We start from the raw sequence: 12995 nt of genomic DNA on the forward strand, positions 1-12995 counted from the left end.
ACCTGCCCGGCCCTGTGTCTCAGGCCTCACAGGGCTGGAAGCCTCTCACTCTTCAGCGGCTGTGTTTGTGGCTTTCCCTGTTCTTCAGTGTATGAAGATCAGGGGTGAAGGTTGGGGCTGAGGACCAAGGACCTGCCATCCGTTCAACAACACTACTTCAACCATTAAGGGAGAAGCCAGGGAAGTGGAGTTTGACTGAGTCAGACATGGGTGTGAAGTGAAAATTCTGGAGTTTTTATCTCTTTTTAAAAATACAGAAATATTATAAGAATATTATAAGAATCCCAGGTGTGGGGACACGGGGCTGCTTCAGACTGTCCGCAGCAGCTGACTATGGTTTGCCCCATGCTCTAGCAGAGGTGTGGTTTTGCCAGTGCAGATGTTTTCTGTGATTGTGTGACTTTGGGATTCTGGGAACTTTTCAGAAATTATATAAATGCTAGGGCCCCAAGAGGCAGGGTTAGTGGTTTGTGGTCGTTCAGAGGAGTTAGCTGTGGTTTTGTTAGTAGTTGTGAGAGAACTGGGTTAGCCAGAGCCAACTTAACGAACGCCATGACAGGCTGCAGACTGGCGGTTTGGGAGACTAGGCCTAAGTTTCTGTTTCCTAGAATTGGGAAAGTCCAAAACAAGTCAATTCTAGGAAAACAAAACAAAAACAAAAACAAAACAAAAAAACCAAGCCAAAACAACAACAACAACAAAAAAGAACAACCCCCCCAAAAAAAACCAAAAAAAAAAAAAAACAAAAAAAAAAAAAAAAAAAAAAAAAACAACAACCCCAAAACAACAAAATAAACCAGTTCTTTCAGGCATCTAGTCAGGAGCTGTTGGAGTCAGGAGCAGTTGGGCAGCTGGTCAGGATGGTGGACTTGCTCCACCATCTAGCCTGAACCAAGTATATTTAACCAGCAAAAGTCCCTAAAATCTCCTAGAGTTTTAACCAATCACTAGGGCACCTATACCCACTGGAGACAGAGACAACCATCAAGGGAAAGAAAGAAAAGAGTCACCCATTCCTACCCTAATAGGCTTTAAATTGATCCTGCAATCCACACCCCTGTCTTCCAACCTGATGTATGGTGGACCCCTGCATGCTGGACCTGCACAGTAAACACTCTTCGCTGTTGCAAAATGTTCGAGTCTGGGGTATCACTCTGTGGCGAATCACAAGCCCTTACAGTTGTGCTCAAAGAAGAAACAAGAAGAAAGAAATTAGACTCTCCCTCTCCCTCTCCCTTTCTCCCTCCCCGTCCCCTCCCCCCTCCTCTCCCCCTCCTCTTCCCTCCTCTATCTTCCCTTCTCTTCTCTGAAACCTGGTAGGTAAAGGGTGGGAAAAAGAAGAATTCACAAAGTAGCAAAGACTGGCTCTAACCTCCTGCCACGGAGGTCGGGTCCTCCAGCGAAGGGGGCAGTGGAGTGTGGCCATCCTCCTGTCTTGTCCTGAGTTTCAGATGTGGTTATGGGCCTGGGGAAGATTTTGGGATGTCCTTGGGTCTTGGGCCTCCCTTGGTCTGTGGGGCACAGGGTGGGATAGAAAGCACAGTTGGTTCTAAGGAGAGAGGTGGAGCCCCTGGCTGCTGCGCCTCTGGGAAATTCAGGCCTCACTGCACCTAAGGGGTGGAAGAATAATGACCCCCAGGAGGAAGCGGCAGCTGGACTGCTTTACAGATCTGTCAGCTCTTGGCTCAGTGTGGTCTGACTTTCCGTGCTTAAGTCCCACTCTGTCCGGGACAGACAGGAGATGGGTGAGTGCTGCTTAGGGTGCCAGGCTTCTCAGTCAGTCTGGGAGCTGCTCTGACAGTTGTATTTGTTTGTTTGTTTGTTTATTTATTTATTTATTTATTTATTTATTTATTTATTTAGCTTTATTTTCATTTCATGAGTGTGAATTTGCCTGGTTGTATGTGCCCCAGGGGGGTGTGTGTGTGTGTGTGTGTGTGTGTGTGTGTGTGTGTGTGTGTGTGTGTGTGTGTGTAATACCTACCAAAGCCAGAAGAGGGTGTCAGACTTTCTGGAGGTGGGGTTATAGATGCTTGTGAGCTGTGGTCATGTGGGCGTTGGGAACCAAGCCCCTGTCATCTACAAAAGCAACAGATGCTCTTAACTGCTAAGCCATCTGTTCGGCCCATTTGTTTTGAGACATGGTCTCACGTAGACCAGGCTGACCCTGAACTCTCAATCCTCCTGTCTCTACTGCCTGTGTGTGTGCCACCATGCCCAGCTCCCTAAACATTTGCAAACTGCTCATCAAGACTCTGAGATCAGCCGTCCATGGTGCTGCTGCAGGAAGCCATAGTTCTCAGGCATGGTGAAGGCGCTGATAAGTCCTGCACGGTGATGCCCATTTGAGTCAGGCCTGCCCTGGACACCTGTCAGGGAGGGCCAGGTTCCCAGGAATGTAGTTTGGGAACACTGTTCTGCTTTTATCCTGTTCTGAGCCTGGACATTCTTCTGGGACCAGGCCAGGCTTGTGGCAGGAGGTGATTTATGAGCTGATGAGAGGAATCATTAATTTGCAGGGCAGACATGCTGGCAATCTAATTGACAGCAGTAATTTGCCCAGGGCGGTCTTCCCTGGCTGGGAATTGGATCCAGAGGCCAAGAGGGCTCTGGAGGTGACTGGGGGCACGGAAGGAGGAGAGAAGAGGGGACCTTGACAAGCAAAACACAGAAAGATTACTATGTAGGCGGCCTGGCTGGTGTTTCTGCTTTAAGCCTTAATAGAGCCACTGGTGATTTTCACAGCACTGAGCACTGAGGAGGGGCTGGCTTGTGGGGAGATAATCATTTGTCTTACCACTCAGGTGGCTCAAACCCAAGTCAGGAGATCCCAGGGCCCTTGTACACTGCCTCTCAAGCCCTGGCTGACCCTCTTCCCTCCTCTCAAGCCAGGGAACTAAGCCCAGTCCTTTGTTGTTGCTGTTTGATTGCTTCATGGTAACTGTAGGAAGTGTAGACAGGTGGGCCACTTTATACTTGCAAGCTTTCGTGGATCAATCCAGGCCGTTAGACACCCTCACCTCCCCCTCTGTCTTCTGTTTTGTTTTGAGATGGCTTTCTTTATGTAGCCCCGGCTGACCCAGAACTAGCTCTCTAGGCTATGCTGGCCTCAAAGTCACAGAGATTTATACCTCTCTTTCCTTCCTGAATGCTGGGATTATAGACATGTGGCTCTCACCTCCTTACTGAAGTATTTGAAGTCTCTTCGGCATGGGCAGTAAGTGGTGGGTGCTGTCCTGGCTGCTCTTGGGAGGCTGACACTTGAGGGCGGTTTGCTCCCTTCAGCTCAGGGATTCCAGTCTAGCCTGAGCAACATAGGAAGCCCAGGTCTCCAAGCACTGCCCTCCCCCCAAGTCCAAGCCAAACTCTGCTCTTCCAGCTATGCAGTGAACTCCAGTTCCTCTGCACTGTAGCTGAGCTCATAACTGTGACTTTGGTCCACTGACCAAGTTCCTTTCCCCTTTAGTGTCTGGGACCCATGACCCTCTGTTCTCCTAGGAAACAGACTGGTTTGTGATTGTGACAGGGCCCAGGTCTAGGGCGGCCTTGAACTCTTGATAGCCTCCCTGCAGTTTCCCATGTGACTGAGGCCATGCTGTGACTCTTTCTGGACCTGGCTTATTTCACTTAATGCAGTGTCTCCTGGGTCCTAATCCCTGCCCTCATGTGACAGGAGCTCACCCTTTGCATCAGCCTCCCTCCCTAAAGCAGTTGCCCTGGCTCTGCTGGCTCAGATTTCTTGCTGTGAAGGACAGAGTTGTGCCAGGCCCCCTACCTCCAAACTTGGGACAATGACAGAATCCTAGGCAGGTCTCAGAAATCCTAGCTCATCCCTGATTTTCTTTGGGGATTGTCCTCTGAGCCTGGCTCTGCAGTATTGGGCTGGGGATGCTGGGCTTTGAGAATCCTGTTCTGAATCTTCACTACACAGCGGGGCTGCTGCGGTTAATGTTGTATATTAGAACTAAACCCCAAAATCCAGTTAACCGATACTGAGTCAAATGGGAGCTGAAGAGTCTCCAGAGGTCAGGCATGGGGGTACATCTTTGACCCCATCAGAGGTGAATGGTCTTTAGTTTGAGGCCAGGCTAGGCTACATGATATCCTTTCTTAAGAAACAAACTGGGTTGAGATACAGCTCAGTTGGTAGATTGTTTACCTAGAACTCATGAAGTTCTGGGTTCAATGGCAAGGCTTGCATAGATGGATGTGGTTTAACATAGCAGGTTCTAGGCCAGCCTGGGCTGCATAGTGAGACCCTGTTTAAAAGACAAACCTGGGCTGGGGAGATGGCTCGGTGGTTAACAGCAACTGACTGCTCTTCCAGAGGTCCTGAGTTCAATTCCCAGCAACCACATGGTGGCTCACAACCATCTGTAATGGGATCCGATGTCCTCTTCTGGTATGTGTCTGAAGACAGCGACAGTGTTCTCACATAAATAAAAATAAATAAATCTTAAAAAGACCCACAAAGTTAGTTAGGGGCTGTAGAGACAGATTAGAGGTATAGTGCACTGGCTGTTCTTACAGAAGACCTGGTTTGGTTCCTACAATCCACATGGCGGCTCACAACCACCTGTCACTCCAGTTCTAGGGATCTGTTGTCCTCCATGCACACCTGTGTGTTATGGGACACAGACAGGCGCACAGAAATATCCACGAATAAAAATAAAATGTAAAAACTTGCTTTAATTACATTTACTGGTGTGCGAGCACGTCTGTCCGTAGATGTGTGCACGTATGTGGAGGTCAGAGGCCAACTTGCAGAGGTTGGTTTTCGCCTTCCGCTGTGTGGACCCCAGGGAGAGCGCTCAAGTTGCCAGGCTCTGTGGCGAAGCCTTTACTTGCTGAGCAGTCTCTCGGACCATGTTTCTGTTCTGCCCCCACTAGGCTCCAGCAATGGGGGACTTTGAAGCAGCTGTGTGCTTGTGGTAGGAAGGAGGGAGTAGTAGGTCCTTCCTGTCTGTCTTCTGTGGGCATCACCGCACGGCTTCATGTGGCATCTCCCACACAGCGCTTCCTTCCTGCTGTGGCGGCTGTAGCTGCAGCTTTGCCTGCAGGCAGAGAGATCCCCACAGGCTCCTGGAAAGTCACACATGACGGCAGTGTCTGCTTCTTAGAGGCCCATGTCCCATGCCTCCTTGTTTCAGTAATCCCAAGCCCTAGTCCATCCACTCAGCCTGACACGGGGTTGCTGCACTCAGGGAAGTCAGCCTGCATGACTTTGATATCTCTTCTGTGTCTTTTCAGTTCCCTGATGTTTTGGTCCACTCTTGATGGCCATAACAAAATCTTTGAGGTGGGGTAAGTTATAAAGAAAATGTATTTAGGCTGGGGATACAGCTCAGTTGTGAGAGGGCTTGCCTAGCATGCTTGAGGCCCTGGCTTTGATCCGCAGCACCACAAAGACAGGGTGTGGTGTGCACGCCTGTAATCCCAGCATATGGAGGGTAGAACAGAAGGGTTGGGAGTTAAAGATCATCTTCAGCTACACAGAGTTAGAGGCTAGCCTGAGCTACATGCAGAGGGGTGTATCAGAGTGTCGAATTACCTCTAGTGTGGCTACTCTGGTTTTCTCCCTTTTTTTTTTCTTTTTTCAATTTATCTTTAAGTGTGGGGGTGTTTTGTCTGTCTGTATGTCTGTTCATGGGTGACCGGTTCCCTGGGAGGCCAGAGGAGGATATTGGACCCTGGGGGACTGGAGTTACAGATGGTTGTGAGCTGCCATGTGGATGCTGGGAACAAACCCAGCCAGTACTCTTAGCACTGAGCCATCTCTCTAGCTCACTGTCTTGATTTTTTGGAAACAGGGTCTTGTGGTGGCTTGAATGAAAATGGCCCCCATAGGCTCATAGGGAGTGGCATTATTAGGAGGTGTGGCCTTGTTGGAGGAAGTGTGTCATTTGGATAGGCTTTGAGGTTTCAGGACTGATGTCTCTCTTCTGCTACCTGCTGATCTGGATGTAGAATTCTCAGCTCGCTGTCCAGCTCCGTGTCTGCCTGCATGCCGCCATGCTTCTTGTCGTGATGGTAACGGGCTAACCTCTGCTCTGTAAAGTTAGCCCCAATTATGAGAGTTGCTGTGGTCAGGGTGTTTCTTCACAGCAATAGAAACCCTAGGACAGGTCTCATATCTTAGGTTGGCCTTGAACTCATGATCCCATTGATCCCAAGAATCTGAATTATAGGGTATGCTGCCGTGCCCAGCCCTTTTCTAACAAGCCCTGCCCCCAATTGAGTCAGGGGCTCCACTAGATGGAATTATCGAGTCCTAACACCTCTATACACACTCACACCACATACCACACGTATATCAGCACACACACACACACACACACACACACCCCACACACCACAAATATACACCAGCAATACACACACACACATACCCCACACACACCACACACACCACACATATACACCAACACACACACATACACACCCCCCTACATACACCACTAACACACACATACACACACACATACACCAGCACACACACATACATACACACCCCACACACCACACATATACACCAGCATACACACACACACACCCCACACATACACTACTAACACACACACACACCCCACACATATACATCAGTACACGCACACATACACTCCCCACACATACACACATACACACTTACACAGCCCACACATACACCACTAATACACACCCAACACATACACTACTAACACACACACACACACACACACCCCAAAACCACACCTTTGGGTGCCATTGTCAGATTAGATTACATCCTCTCTTCAACTGACAACCCTTCTCCTTACCCACTTTCTTTTGCAATACTGGGGATAGTGCCCAGAGCCTCTCATACACTCACAACTGAGCTATACTCCAGACTTCATTCTCTGGGGCAATGACTCTTACTCTGTAGCCAGGGCTAGCCTCCAATTTACCTTCCTCCTTGTCACCGTGGCCCGCTAATAATTCTTTATGTTCAGTTTTCTCTTTGAGGACTTGCACAATTTCTATATCCCATGGGACCATGGCAGGTTCAGACTGGGAAGCCCACAGCGTCAGACTGCAGGGTTCCAGTGGTGATAGGCAGCTAATGGCTGGAGGTCCATTAGGTTGAGACCTGTTCCTCTGACAGGCCGCCCCCACCCCACTCTCCTCTCCACTGGGCATCAAAGGTAGCTGCCACCCACCAGCTGTGCCTAGCTTGGCTCCAGGTCTGTTGGGTTGCCCCCTTCATCCTCACTTTAAGTCACAGTGTCAGTCTGGAACTCTGGGCCCAGACGTGTGTGTACTCATTTTTCTGGGCTCCTTTAAGTGTACTCTATTCTCCAAACTCACTCAGAGGAATCCAACTCCATAACTGCAGTGCCTGACTGCAGCTTCAGGGCACAGTGGTTCCTGGTGCCCCAGACTCTCCTGCCTGGGTCGTTCTGATAATCTCTCGGAGAGCCTACGTTGGATCTCTTGTCTCTGAGTCTCTGAAGACTCTCTTGTTTCAGTGACATCTGTTGAGGACTCATCCCTGCCTCTCGGGCCTGGGAGACATAGCCTCTCCTTAGGAGCCCTGGCCTGCTTCAGCCCGGTGCTTACCGTAATTTTCCTGTCACCTTTTCCTGGCTCCGTGCTGACTGTAAGATTGGTTTTGAGCCATTTCCGCTGCTCCTTAGGTCTGCTGCCCGGCTGGAGCCTGGTGACAGTGTGACAGGAGCATATGCATGTCCTTTCGTGCAGCCTTTGGGCTGGTGGTAACTCCACACTTTGCCTGCTCGGTGGCAGCAGAGACAGGCGGCTGGCCTCTCAGAGCCAGACTGTCTTGTTTAAGCCACCGCCTCGTCCATCAACTCACTGTGTGGCTTTGAACACATTTTTAACCTCTCTGTGCCTCTGTTGGCCAGTGTAGGAAGACTAGGTACTGATCCAGAGGAAGCAGCCACTATGCCTTAACGCTCCTCCTCCTCTGAAAGGGTGTGTGTGTGTGTGAGTGTGTGTGTGTGTGTGTGTGTGTGCGTGAGTGTGTGTGTGTGTGTGTGTGTGTGTGTGTGCGTGAGTGTGTGTGTGTGTGTGTGTGTGTGTGTGTGTGTGTATATGTGTGTTCTCCTTCTTGGAAGCTCAAGTCTGATGTCAGACTTTGATTCCTGTGTGCTTCATATATTGAGGCCCGTCTGTCTCTGACCTCAAAGCTTGCTGTTCCGGGCAGACCTCCCCAGCCAGCTTGCTCTGGGTATCACCTGTCTCCATCTCCCACATGTCCCACATGCTGGCATTAGAGGTGGCTGCGATGCCCGCCTGGCTTTCCTGTGGGTGCTGGGAATCTATGACCTGGACCTAACACTCCATAGCATGAGCCTTACCCACTGAACCATCTCCCCAGTCTCTCCCTGGACCTTTTTTTTTTTTTTAACTTCACCCCAAGAAGAAGATTCTTTCCCTTGAGGGGAGTTGAGAGAAATGCATATTTAACGTATGTAGATTGTATTAGCCGCACTTGTCAAGCTGCGGGAGAGCATTTGCATAGTGCTGCGCTCCCATAGCAGGCTGCAGCCCTGGGTTAGGAGGCTGAGGCCCTTCCCAGACACAGCTGCAGAAGTGACCCCAAGGCTGGAGTCTTGGCCATTAAGAGCAGACTAGGACTTAGGACTCCCAGACAGACAGGCAGGCAGACAGACAGACGAGTGTACCTTGTCCCACACATCCAGCCTTAGTGGGAGCCAACTGCAGCCCGGGGACTGGTCTAGCTGTGGTGACTCCAGGAGCTGAGAATTCAGGAAGTGCATCTTCCAGAGCTGGTTTTCAAGGGCAGCAAGGGCGACTGACTGTGTGTGACTTTGTTTTCCCCCTCAGCGTGGCGGAACCTTGAAGGAGAAAGCCAGTTTGGGAGAGGGCTCAGTGGGTAAAGTGCTTACCTCTCAAGTGGGAGAATGCCAAGCAGGAGAGGGCAGCACACATCTGTAATCCTAGCACTTCCTGGTGAGAGAGGAAGCCTGCAGGCCGGCTCACCTCCTGTGTGTGCTTCAACAAAGAGGAAGAAGGCAAGGACCAACAGCTGAGTTTGTCTTTTGACAACATTTTAAATTTTATTTTATTTTGTGTGTGAAGTCAGCAGACAGTGTCAGGAGAGGGTGTTGGATCTCCTGGAACTGGAGTTACAGATGGTCGTAAGCAGGAAACCCAACCCTGGTCCTGTGGAAGAGCAGCCAGTGCTCCTAACTGCTGAGCCATCTTTTCTACACCCCCCCCCCAATTCCTTTGTAAAGGAGAGAGAGTGGCAGCATTTATTGCCTGCCTGCTTCCTGACTGTAACTAGCTGTGTCCAGCTCTTGCTGCCACACCCTCTCTATGGTGAAGGGTTGTCAGTCAACCTAACCCCCGCCATGATTAAGTTGCTTCTTGCCAGGTACTTTGTCACAGCAATGAGAGAAATAGAACCCCACACTTTAGACCCTAAGCCTAACTCCATGCTCACAGAGCCCTCTGTAGTGACAGAGGCACAGTAGGCCTGGGATGCTCAAACCCAGCACATCCTACAGAAAGCCTGGCCCATTCTGAGCCTCAGGTACATCCTGTCTGACGAGAGCGTTTTGTTCATGAAAGTCCTGGACCACACAGGTTATTTTATGCTAACAATGGGAACTTTTAATATTATTCAGATTTATTTATTTTAGTGTGTTTATGGGTCTTTTACGTACACGTATGTCTAGGTACCACGTGCATGCAATGCCAGTAGAGGCCAGAAGTGGGGGCTGGATACCCTAGAACTGGAGTTACAGACTTGTGAGCTGCTTTGTGGGCACTGGGTCTCGAACATGAAACCTCTGTGAGAGCATCCAGTCCTCTTAACCACTGAGTCATCTCTCTGGCCTCACAGTGTGGTCCTTTAAAAAACATTTATTGAATTGATTGTATTTTCTTGTGTTTTTTTTTTTAAATATTTATTTGTGTGTGTATATATGACACATGTATGTGAATATATGTGTACAAAGGCCAAAGAGAGGATCAGATGGATTCCAGAGGGTCAGATGCATCCCCTGGAGCTGGAGCTGATGAGTGCAAGTACACTTAACTGTGGCTCACCTCTCCGGCTGTCTGTCTGCCTGTCTGTCTCTCCCTGTGAAGTTTTATGGAGGGCTCGGTCATGTAGGCAGGCGGTTCTACTTTAACCATTTTGTCTCCAGCTCTCACAGAGATCAAATGGATACCGAGGGTCTCTGGGAAACAATCGCTGGCACCTGCCACAGACCACATGGCTGGGATGGAGGAGAGCCGCTCAGTGGTAGGGCGCAGGAGGAACTGACTCAACCCCGCAAGCGTCTGAGGTCCACGATTCACACTGTTGCCCTGGGGAGATGGTTCAGTGTGCACAGACCTGATGACCTGAGCGCCACCCCCAGAGCACGTGTTAAAAAGCCAGATTCAGAAGCACAAGTGTGTACGATCCCAGTGTGCTCCTTCAAGATGGAAGGAGGGAGCAAGGGAATTGTGGGGAAGCTGGTCAGCTCCTGGAGCAGTTTGGCTGGAATGAACAGAGCAGTAGAAATTAAAAGAAAGCAACTTGTAATTACAAGAGGCCTCTGAGCACGGTGGAAGGGCAACGCCTTCTGAAGGTCGTTCTCTTCCACGTGTGCACCACGACGCACAGAAGCCCTCCTTCCCTCACACGCACCCTAAAAACAAACCAGACAGCCACCACCAAAAAGGGACACATTTCCAACCCCAAATTTAAAATCCAAGTCTGCTGAACTGAATGAGAAACTGAATAAAGAGAGGAAACAAATCAAAAATCAGCTCCTGTCGGGCAACGGTGGTACACGCCTTTAGCCCCAGAGGCAGTTAGATCTCCGATTCAAAACCAGTCTGGACCAAAGCGAGTTTCAGGACAATCAGGGCTACACAGAGGAACCCTGCCTCAAACAAAACAAAACAAAACAAGCAACCAAAAACAAAACCCCCAAAACAACAACAACAACAACAACAACAACAACAACAACAACAACATCCACTCCTAGCCTGGAGGCCACATTGGCTCTGGGGAGGAGGCTGCTATGCACTGTGAGTTCTGATTGTTCTAAGGTAAAACTCATTCCTCTGGACAGGTTGTCCAGGTCTCTCTTTCCCTCAGATCCTTCCTTGCTCACCCAACACTCCCAGCATGGCTGTCCTCTATGGCAGTAGGAGACAGGGCCAGTCGCCCCAGCAGACCCAGAGCTGGGGGGTACCCAGAAATTCTGGCCCTTCCACATGACGGGAGGCATCCAAAATGTTAGTCCTTTGCGGGGTTTCTCTGGCCTTTGTGCCAAGGGCTGGCAAAAAGGGTGGTGGTCACTCAGTGTCCCCACCTCCACGGGGAGGAATCAGGTCTCCTGGCCTTCCACCTTATTCCCTGAGCCAGTGCCTCTCCATGAGCCTGGAGCTCACTGATTAACTAGCCTAGCTGCCAGTAAGCCCCAGGGAGTCTCCAGTTTCTGTCACTACAGAGCTGGGGGACCAGTAGGTGTCACTTGGTGCCTGGGTTTTACTTGGACAATGAGGATCTGAACTCAGTAAGCACTTTACAGACTGAGTCACCGCCACAGCCAGGGAAAGGGGAGTGCAGGCCTTGACTATGAGGAGGTTCCAAAGAGCATGGTGGCTCTGAGGACACCCCGGAAAGGGCAGACGGCCTCATCCCAGATGAACACGGTCAAGTGCTTGTTCCATTTTGAACCCATGTGCCTTTGTAAAGCTCCTTCTCGAGCGCTTAGACAAGACAGGGCTCAGACGATGTCTCCCCTGGGAGATGCCAGCCTGGTCTGCATTCTCCTTGGAAGGGCACCATTTGTAAATTCCAGCCTGCTGAGGACAGATCAGACTTACACGCAGCTGGGGGAGCATTGCTTCAAGTTAAATAGATCAGCCTGCCGTCCACAGACAGGGAGGATCAACACCACACTCAGTATTTTCCTTCCCACTCCATTATGGGGAGCAGAATCCCAGAAGCAGGGCTCTAACCTAATGATCTGGTCCCTAACTGGGTGTGGTGGTATACGGCTCTAATTTCAGAACTTAGGAGGTGGAGTCAGGAGGCTCGGCCATTCAAGATCACTCTGTAATTTAGTGAGTTTAAGGCTAGCCTAGGCTATATAAGTCCCTATCTTTAAAAAAAAAAGAACAATAATAAAAAAAAATCTGGGTCTCAGGGACGTCATCCAGTTGGTAAAGTACTTACTGCCACACAGGAGGGCCTGTGTTCAAGTCCCCAGGACCTTCATAAAACCCAGGCACACGGTGCATGTCTGTAAGCCCAGTGTTAGAGAAGTAGAGAGATTAGGAGCCCTGGGCATGCAGGTCAGTAGTTTAGCCCAAATGGTGTGACTAGGTTCTTTGCCCAACCCTACCTCAAAAATTCAGGTGGAGAGTGATTTGAGGAAGGTACTAGACATTGACCTTTGTCCGCACATGCACCAGTATACATATATATGCTTACCCATGTGTTATGTGTGAGTACACACACACACACACACACACACACACACACACACACACACACACACATACAATCTGGTTCATAAATGGGGCCAAAAGAAGACTCTCTTAGTTCTGGGGTATGGGGTATCAGTATTGCCTGCCCTTGTCACCCTTTCTATTCAGGAAGCCTGACTCAGCCCATGTGCGACCCATGGATACTGCAGACTCGAAGTGGTGACCTTGGAGCCACCATCAACTTCAAGCAGGCAGGTTCCAAATGCCAACAGAGACATCACCACAGGTGAGGTATGGGAAGCACTGACTTAGCTCTGTCTTCTCAGAGAGAGGCGGGATCCAGCCTGAAGGAGGGCTGGCCACGGCCAATGTGTGTCCTCCTCCACATCCCCATTTGGAAAGGGTTGCCTGCTTGTGTGGCTGCCATGTGCATCCAGCCTGCCTTTTGTCTTCTTCAAGAATTCCCTGATGCAGCTTGTGGTCCACAGGGCACATCTGACACTGATGTCACCCTACAGATGGGACAGGACCCTGGTGACGGGACGTCCTGTGTC

This window comes from Rattus rattus, chromosome 2 (genome assembly GCF_011064425.1).
Source record: "Rattus rattus isolate New Zealand chromosome 2, Rrattus_CSIRO_v1, whole genome shotgun sequence".
Classification (NCBI taxonomy): domain Eukaryota; kingdom Metazoa; phylum Chordata; class Mammalia; order Rodentia; family Muridae; genus Rattus; species Rattus rattus.